Source organism: Papaver somniferum, chromosome 4 (genome assembly GCF_003573695.1).
Source record: "Papaver somniferum cultivar HN1 chromosome 4, ASM357369v1, whole genome shotgun sequence".
Lineage (NCBI taxonomy): Eukaryota > Viridiplantae > Streptophyta > Magnoliopsida > Ranunculales > Papaveraceae > Papaver > Papaver somniferum.
The window spans coordinates 42758684-42769387 of record NC_039361.1 but is presented as its reverse complement, the minus strand read 5'-3'; positions in this window follow the sequence as shown (position 1 = coordinate 42769387).

Below are 10704 nucleotides of genomic sequence, written 5' to 3'. Positions count from 1 at the left end.
TGAATGGAAACTAGGGTTGAGAATTCACCTCTCAGCCCATACTAGCATGTGAACCAATGAACTACTTTAGTTTCTTTGAATAGATAAATTACCTCCAATCACTAAATCAAGGCAAGCATTAGTTGTCTGTTTAAAGCACAACTAATCAAACACAATAACAAGCAATGTAGAGTCAGTGAACAAACATAGAGGAATTCTAACTACCTAGGATGCTTGACATTCTAGGTGAAAGCAACATGTATTCATCAACAAAAATTCATCTTACACAATTATCTTGGCATAAACAGCAGCACATCAGCACACAAATTAGCATTCAGGCTAAGGGTTTCATCTTAGCCCCAGTTAAGATGTTTAGTTCATAGTTAGAGAGCCTAACATGATACTAAGAGGGTTATTATACATGGAGAAAAGCTACAGGGACAGAACACAGAACAAAAACCAATTGATAGAGAAAATTCTTACTGAAATTAAACTTGGGTCTCCTCCCTCTCCCTCACAATGTTACACAGTGTACAATTTATACCAGAACACTAACCCTAATTGTAAATCCCCAAATCAGAAAATTAGGGTTTTTTTAAATTACTCAAAATTTAACTTACAAACTCCCAAAATCTGCTCGACCCATGCCTCCTCTAGTCCTTGATGCTCTTCCTCTGCTCCTATTGTCCCCTAATTTCGAGTTATTTTACTCACCCCAAAACCTAGGGTTTCAGAGGTTGTGAGGAGAAGAAAATAACTAGGCTAGGGATATGGGGGTGTTGTCGGTGAAGAGATAGTAGTGGCAGTGATGGAACTGGTGGTGGTGACGGAAGTGACAGCGGCAGAGAGGGGAGGTGGTGGAGTTGCAGAGCTCTGCAACTGTCGGGTGAAGGAGATGAAGTTTTGGGAAGAAGGAGGTGTTTGGGTGGTAGTATAGGCATCGGTGCTAGGGTGTGAAGCGGGAACATCTGATTCGATGTTTGGCGAGCTGATCCGTAGGATGTGACGATGGTAGATGGATCCAACGATGAGATGGGAGGCTGTGGGTAGCGACCGTCGGATGGAGGAATGCAACGAAAAGGACGGCCCAAGATGGAGATCGGCGTTGCGATGTAAAGCGGGAGCTTCGGAGTTTGATGTGCGATGATGGAGCGACCGTAGGATGCTGAGATGCTTCAATCTGACGGCTGAAATCCGATACGGGCTTGGGTAGTGGAAATGGGTTTGAGAAAGGGTTTTGGGCCTTGGGTATGCCAGGCCCATAACTTCTTTAAGAACAATTCCTCCTTCTTGAGCCCATTTCTACCCTCTTGGTCTTGTGCACAACATTCTTCGCGGCTTCCTTGCGTAATTCCTCCCGGCTTTTCACTACTTTTCTGCTCTTTTTGCTCCTCACTTCATCCAGATTTTATTTGTTACCTAAAAATGAAAAATTAAGTCAAGTCGAGCGTGCTTCTCGATAATTATTCGGAGATCGCCTTCTGTCTTGGGCACGCTCCCGTGAATTTCAACAAATAGGGGACTCATTCGGTCCAAGCCCCACTTATAGCAATTGATGCTTACCACTGGGTCCACGCTTCCTATGGCTTGGCAGATCCTATGCCATCTGTTTGTGTATTCCCTCGTGGTTTCCTTGTAGCCGATTGCTAGTGAAAAAAGCTTATCCATCCCAGTGTTTACAGTCTTGTTGTACATGTATGTTCTTAAGAATTTCTCTGCCAGTTGGTCGTATGAGTGTATGGAGTTTGGTGGCAGATTATCAAACCATGATAACGCCGATCCCTTCAAACTTGACGGGAAGTATCTACAGAGTACGGCGTCGTTCTGTCCCCATCTCGCTAGGACGCGGTTGTAGTACCGAACATGTGCAGCAGGGTCGCTGGACCCATCATAGCATTCGAACGTCGGGACAGGGCATTTCAGGGGAATAGGGGTGTTGGCCAAGCGATGCGTCAGGGGCGTGGAGTTAGCTTCTCTCATAACCTCTTCTAACCTTCCCCCTCCTTGTTTATTTTTCAATTGCCTGATCTCTGCCATCATCTCATCTCGCAGTTCCTCCATTGCGCGTTGGTGTTCTAAATTCTTCAGATCATTTCCGTTTGATTCTCCATCGTCATAATCCGGGTCGGATACGCTATGTCTCCTTGTCGCGTCTTCATTAGTCGCTAGGACGACTCTGCAGTCTTGGTTTGGCTCTGGTGCTTTGGAGCTTGCTTCATCAAGTTGTTGGTTGGTCTTTGTGCTTAGAGCAATCCGCTCCTTTAAATCTTGATTTTCTCTGGCCAAAAGTGCTACAGCTTCTGCGTAAACCTGTTGGTTCCTTCTCAGTTCCTCGAGCTCAGCCATTAGTTGGTGTGATTGGTTGGACCCCTGATTGGGAGTCCCCGCACGTGCCGCTACAGCCGTGGCGCCGCCCTCCTCCATGGTCTGTACTAAAGGTGGCAGGGGTTCAACTTCTGTTGCTAGTGTTTCCAAATTGGAGTGAGCGCCCCTCTGCGGTGCCCGAGCCGCTGGTATGTTTGATTCTGGTTATTTGTTAGCGGCATTCCAAAGGTTAGCAGATGCGCGGGTTGGAATGTTCTGGATTCATCCACCCTTTCCCTTGGTTGGTTAAGTTGACTCATGGCGAAGGTATTGCTAGCCTCCGCAGCCTTCGGGACTACCGCGGCTTCCCCGTATTTTATCGTTGCTGCTCTGAGAGCCGCCATTGCAACAGAATTAGCGTTCATGGGTGACGTGATTTCAGTGGTATCCTGCCTTCGATTGGTCATTTTAGTTTTATCTCCTTTCTGCTTGCTTCGGGTGATGATCGGGGTTGTCCGGGGTGTTTCTTTTGACAAAGCTTTGGATTTTCCTGCTTCCTGCGTCTTCTCCATCACGTGCCTTTTTGTTGACGAAATCTAGCGTAAACTCGCCTTCTTTACTCACAACACGTTCTCTTTGTATAAATTTATTCAAACAGAAACGGGAATATCCGCGTGAAGCGGGTTAGTTGTCGAAATACAATTTTTCAAAAGCGGGTTTATTAAAGGCGATCTTTAGTATATAAAAAAAAACTATGAAAATTGTAAATCCGACGGATTAGGACAATAACCCATGCTTGGAACACTAACTCTTATCGAAGGCAAAAGGTGGGTTTTTGAATATAATACTGTTGACGACTGATCTATACAGTCAGAGCTGATAAAATCGGAGAAATCGTATGCCAAATTAGAATGAAATCACAGGACAAGATAAATCTTTTACCGGGACGAAGTCCCTGTTTCTAGCGCCAAATTGTGGACACACGAACTACGCGGGGTCTGAATGCCCGCAATCAATTGTTAAAGTCTAAAGAGATTAAGATGGTGATACCCTGATGTGGGTTCATTGGCTCAAAACCCACGGGTTTATCATGGCCTCCTCCAACTTCCCCGTGCGTAGCGTTTCTGCATGGGGTACAAATATAAAAGGAAAGCAACATATATAAGCAAATGCATGCGGAACTAAATGAATGTAAAGTGCTGAAATGTAAATAAGACCAAGGTTTACGTGGTTCAGCACTAAGGCCTACATCCACGGGGTTTGTTGTTCTACTATCTTATTCACGGTTACACGAATAGTTGAATGACTTGGGGTTTACATATTTCTCTCCACTATGGGATTTCTTACCTTTGCTATTCTCTCTCTCTCTCTCCTGATGTTTTTTCGATCCCCTTCCCCCTTTGTGGAGATTGGGTATTTATAAGGTAGGAACGTGGGACCCATCTCTGAAGACCGTTGGAACCTTATCTTCTAGTGTCTTGTGTCCATCACGCAGAGGTCTGCGTTTCCCCCTCGATCCCGCGGAGGCATCTTCGCTCGTTCCATAGGTCGGTCGACACGTGCACTGCTCAGAGTGTTTAATGCGGGTGGTTGAGGGGTCTGCTCGTGTCAGACAAGTGTCTTCTGCCCCTGTCAGTCCGTGTCAGCTGACTTTCTCTCCACCGTTGATCTTAGCTCCTCTTCTGGGGATGAGATAAAGCAACTCCTAGGGGTTTATTTGGTGCTTCGCGACGCATCGTGTTTTGATGTCTTGGCTTGCATGCTTTCCACGTACCTTTCTGTATACACGTGTCCGATATTGAGATATATGTGTACACACCTAGCATTAAAATTCCATTGTGATGGACTCTTAGGAAGCTTCCAATAGGAAAGACGAAAGTTTCATTGTGATCTTTGTATGAAAGAAATGGACGTTTTATGTTGTCCGTATATGTCACATAAACTGCTATAAAAACGTACAAGCTTTTAATGGTGAAGAAAGGGGGTGGGTGGTAATGAAGATGGAGCAGAAAAAAAATAGAAGGTTAGTAATAATTATAGTCAAATTTAGTGAAATTTATAGGTGTTAAATAGGAAAAATAGAATTGAAAAGTAAAATTACTTCTGATAATTCGATAGGGGTGGTAAATAGGATTAATGTGGGTGGCTGATAGGTGAAACCATATTATTAGTGCATGGGTTCCAAGAACAAAGATCTCACTTGAAGACTGAAGGACTCTTACCGAGCCTATTTAAAATAAATTGTACTCCCTCCGTCCCACTCCTAAGTGATTTATTTGATTTTAGATTTTGTCCCAATGATAAGTGACCTATATAACTAAACAATGAGATATTCTGGAATTATCCTTTTAGTTAATTATAAATAATATATGAAATATGTATAATTTGATATGCATGTTTATATTCGTTACGTAGGTGTTTTAAAATGCTTTTCAATTGTATGAAATTTACGAACATCCGTAGAGTATTTTGAGAGATAAACCATTTTTAAATTTCACTAGTTATTATTCATAAGGGTATAATTGTAAAAAATGATTAAAAATACTATTTTCCTTGCTTGCCTTAAAAATTGTGCAAATTTCAAATAGGTCACTTAGGAGTGGGACGGAGGGAGTATCTGGGAGAGATCCATAGATCTCACTTGAAAAGGGAAGTTAATGAAGAAGAGGAAAAATGGTAACTGTAGTCATATTTAATTTGATTTTTTTAGGTGGTGAATAACAAAAAGCGGAATTAAAAAGTAGAATTAAATAGGAAAAGTGTGGGCGGAAAATAGGTGAAAGTAGTCAATCTTGGCCGAGGTCCCGGCGATTTTTCCGTTTTCGGGAAAAGAGAAGCCGATATCGACATTTTCGCCGAAACGAATTATCACCGGAAAATTCTCCGGAATAGTTCAATCTCGGCTGCAATTTCGGCCGAAATCTCGTTTTTTTTTCTCTTTTTTTCGAGAAATGTTTCATGGATTCTCTTTGATAAGTAAACACGATTCTAAGAAATCCAAAAAAAATAAGGATAACAATTTGTAAATCAATAGACCATGATCATTCCCGTCATAACAGAATCAATACCCTGAATTTGTATAAACTCATATGAATTAGAGTATCATTTAGCATTAGGAAAAAAAAAAAAAAACCCTAATTTGTATATATAATACAGAGCAGAGACTTGAAATACTCAAATCAGCTAGAACATTGTATACAAATAAACCTTCAAGATGCTTTGGTTAAATCTTGGCCGTATGTACATGAAGCTGTAGTGGACTCTGCGGTTGAACCATTTGTGAAAACGAATGGTGGAAGATTAACTTATGGATTCTATGGTATAATCCTCAGATGAATGCATTGATGCAGAGAGCTACTTCTGGTGTATCTGTACCTTTAATGAAAGCTATATTGAACGGTTTATGATGACGGGTTTCAAGATATCAAACGTTTAGTCGATGCTGGTGGTAGTATCAGCCAGTACATCAACGATTCCGCATAATATAATGAATAAGCAATTCGAAGAAGAAACACTCTTCTTCCTGGTAAAAGAGAAGAGTTAATAATATATTCCCCACAGGTGGCGCGCTGCATGAGAGTTAAGTGCCCAAGCTTGGCACGTGTTATACACAAATCCCTACTCTTCTATATAAATAGTATTACGAGCACTTCGTACTAGATTCCGGAATTTCGGCCGGTCATCTCGGCGAGATGGATTTGTATCGGTGTCTCGGGCCCAGCCGAGACAGTCCGAGAAACGGAATTAAGAAACCTGTTTCCTAAACTCAAAAACGGAACAAACATGATACAACTAAAACTGCTGTAAGTAAAAATATTTTTTTGGGCGTTCTTTTATATACCCTATAAAATACTAACGGTACCCCCGTTAGTTAGTTAGTTAGTTATGGTAGTTTTAATTTTGTTAACATGAAAATCATGAAATTATTCAAAATTTTGAGATTGATATTCCCTTTCAAAAATTTATTATACAACCATATATATAGACGTAAAATTATATTTCTAAATACGCAAAACCTTTCTTCCAAATATAGAACATTATTTTGACTGTGAGATTAATTGTGAGATTATATACTAAAAATATTATATCTTGTGGAAGAACATAGAAAACCCTAGTTAGGTAAATCAACTATGGAATAGTTAGAATCCCATTTGGAAGGTCCGGGGATTGAATCATATTAAGATGAACCGTAAGGATTTTATCAAATCATGTTTAAACAAAATCCACAAATCAAAATCTCTTTAGAATCCTTAAATTACAATCGATTGCAAAGAAAATCTTTAAGACATTTTATCAAACTAAGAAGGTATGTTGTACTAAACAATAAGTTTTCAAATTAGGCTGAATAAAGTATAACATAAAATTAATATCAATGACCATGAGTTCATGAATCATGATTGTTTTATTGATAACCTCTACAAACTATTCATTTTAATTCTCCTCATCCATCACTATTGATACAGTAACAAGATATTAACCAGACGAAAATTTTTATTCCCAAAGAAGAGAACTAAAAAACCAAGATTAGGATTTTTTGCGAGCTAACATTAGCTTCAGACATTCCATTGTTTTGTGTAGAGGAAGTGAACAAATTCCAAATTTTTTTTAAAGTTCGAGACTTTTACAAAGAGAAGGAAGAAGAACAAAAACTCTGTAATAAAGATGGGTTTGTGTTTTTATTTCTGATTTGTTATTCGGGAGTATAATTATTTTTTGAATTTGATGGGGTAGGTAGATAAATGTTGGAGGTATATAGATAAAGGGGTATAGTTAGTATTTCTGGGGGTATATAGAAGAACAACTTTTTTTTCTAATATTTCTGTAACTCAAAAAAATATGAAATTTTTACAAAGTGTTTCTAAAAGTAGTTTTACATTTATTACAAATCGAAGCATATCAAAACTTCTTAACTATTAAATGTTATTAAAGTAATCTCAACATAGTATATAAATTTATAACTTTGAAACACCAAAAATCAATTTTTCATCAGTAATATCAACAAGACGCATTTGCATAACTACAACTACATCTTCACCAACTTCATTGTTGATAGCACTGAACCGATGCAACGATCCGTCACTATCACGATGAGTGATGTTACTAAGTTCTTCATGAAAAGTTCAATTTGTTCTTTTTCCCAAAAGTTGCACCCAATTATTGGACATCATTGATATCATCAAGTGTAATATATACTCATTAAATACTTTGGACCGCGAACTTTACCGGAAGCTTAAAGTGACCTTGGATGCGAACGATGTTATTTATCCTAGAAAATTTGAACTACAAGAAAATTAGATATGATTACAGAAGGTGTAATTTGAAATGGTTGGGATGATTTTTATTTATTTATATAGAATTCAAATAGAGATATCGGATGTAATCATTGAAGCGACACAGGTTGCGCTGCTCATGTAACATCTGTCAGGCTACCCAGTATCTGGCACACGACAGATACTACAACTTGATGTACAAGCCATCATATTTGTGGGTTGGGCCATTTGTTTTTGTTGTTCGTTCATCCCATAGTTTGGTCCATTTGTTTTTGTTGTTCGTCCATCCCATAGTTTGATCAAATGAACATTCATCATTTGTTCATTCCTTATGGAGCATAAAATGGTGTAAAACACGAACATGACTATACTTACTAGTTAAACCCTCAAAGCATAAGTTAAGAATTATAAAACTCAATATTTTTCAAAAGTGATACAAAAACCACAAACATTTAAAAAAGGGTGTTCCAAGCTTACCCTCCTACTTCTTATACTAATTCACGGATATCGTATATTCTTTTCGCTTTCTCCTGAAAAAACACTTTTTCTTCTTTTAAAAAATATACTTGTTAGAGCATTGCTCGGTTAAACACACAAGTTTTGCTATCTCAAGATTGTTGTCAATGTTAGGAATCACCCTTGAAGATTTAAGATCGATGAAGATTCTTGAAGACTGAACCACACTATTTTACTCATTATATCACCATTCTATCTTTTGAGACTATGTCATATGAATTATAGTAGATTTACAAAGAAGAAGTTTCGAGTCAAGCTTGTCATGTGAAAAATCTCGACATATGATTCTAAGCAAAGATGTTCAAAGGTCCTTAACAATATTAGTGATATGAAGTAATTTGCTGATATCAATTAAAAATTTCCCATGCAAATGATTTTATCATTTGATAATGTTTCAAACAGTTTATTTCTACTCAGGTTAGGTTAGCAAACCAGTTTGCAATCCATAGATATATGATTTTCAGAAATACAGGAAGGTTGTAAAACCAGTTCGCAAACCGCAAGTTTATCTAGGAACAGTTCACGAACCCGGTTGACAAACCGTGGTGAACTGAATTTTCAAAGTTGGATTAATAGGCTAGCAGTTGACGAACTCGGTTCACGAACCGTTGTCAACTGAGTTCGGTAGTCTCGTAGGATTGGCGAACCTGGTTCACGAACCGGTAACACCCTGACTCGTGGACAAACCCTCAGTTGGCAAACCGTTGTACCAATTGTTTCTGTTTATATTTTAATATATGCTTAAATACATATTTTCATAATATGTTTAGCATTACTAGAACTCTCTTAAATACTTCTAAGACTTCATTGATCACTTAAACACTTGTGTGTGTGTGTGTGCATCATGATTAAACTCTTAAGTGTTGAATGAATATCAAATTGCTTTTAGTTCTTTGGCTAACTTGCCAAACCGAATGGTCATATACACGTTTCCGTAACCAGAATATTCTTCTATTGTGTTTTTCAAGAATAGAGTTTACTTTATTTTCAAGTTATCTTAGCTTGAATTCTGAGCAATCCCCGGTCTTGGAGAAACTATAAATAGAGATGCTCCTTCAACTGGGAAATTCAATCTCTGACACTTTGTGTCCTAATCGATTCTAGAGTCGCCCTCTATTGACATATGTTTCATTTGAGAAATATAATCAGGTCTACGACTAAAAGACTTCGTTTTGGAAAATCGTGAAGCAAGGTCCGACTATCTTTAGCTTGATAGTTCGTGAATCCTGATCTTATTTTTCTGTTATCGAGGTTCAGGTAATCTCTTTCAGGCAAGATAGATAGAAATCATAAAGTTCTTTTCGTCTCAGACTTTGTGATTTCTCAAGATAAATATCTGAAAACTGATCTTAGTTGATCTTTTGAAGATTGTTCTTGAGAGGTGGTTAGGAATCTAGGATGCTCTTTGGGAGTTGTAATTTCTAGATTTGTGAGGTTTGATAGCTTTGTCTATTGCAAACAAATTTCCACACCTTGATCTTTCATCTAAACGGAAATCAAATAGGCTTATCTGTTAGAGGCAGTTTGGTATTAAAAGTCTTCACTTCGGCTGAAGAAACTATTAGGATGTAAAGGACTTCAACTAAGCGAATCAAGTGCGTAGAGCCTTGCGAGGTTCAAGAGACCATAGAGTGCTATTTTAACTGAATTGGTTTGGGGGTGGATTCGATTTCAACTATACTCCAGTTCAAAGTCTGATAGTAGGCTAGTATCTGTAGCGGCTTAATAATGTGTGGTGTTCAAATCTGGACGAGGTTCCGGGATTTTTCTGCTATTGCAGTTTTCTCGTTAAGAAAATTTCCGGTGTCTTGTGTGTTTCCTTTTACACATTATATTATTTATCTTTATAATTGAGTTTTTACAGGTTTGTACGTATTCAATTTAAGTAGATACGTCTGTTTAATTGTAGTCGATTACGAGACTTTTTTCTTGTATTCATATCTTGAAAAATAGATAAAAAGTTTAATCACTTGGAAGAATTCCGATTGGATTATTTGGATACGACTACATTGATCTTGGATATTGATTTTTGAGATCGTCCAAGTACTCTGCTTAACAATCAGGTTTACGGACCTTGTATCTATACATATACTGATTAAGTAGAGGTTGAGATTTAAACTCTATATAGATATTTTCAAGGATCATTCAGTTGGTTTACTTGCTATTGTATTAAGTTTTGTCTATACAGGTTGTCGAACGAAAAAGTTTGGTGTATTTGGTATCCCTTGCGTTTTCAAAACTGCTTCTGAAGACTCAGTTAATTTAACAATTTTGTATATTAGGGCTTCTCGCTTTCTCTTCCACACTCACTAGTTGTAATCATCTGAAGTGTAAAAAATATCAAATTTTGAACTCGTAAATACAAAGAGATTGTTGCTTAATTCAAAGTAGCAAAAACGAGAACTCGATTTCGCAAAAATTAAATAACATCGGAACCACAGTTGTGTTGGTAACATGCTAATTTATGTAACTTGGTTTCAAAATTTTTTTTGACAAAATTAAACAACGTTGAAAGAGTAAGTTGCGTGGAAACTAAATTTGGTTTTAACTGATTATATTGAATCTTGTCGTCAAAACAAATGTTTACTTTCTGGTGATACAATAAGTTTATGGTTCAATTGTTTGTCTCATGATT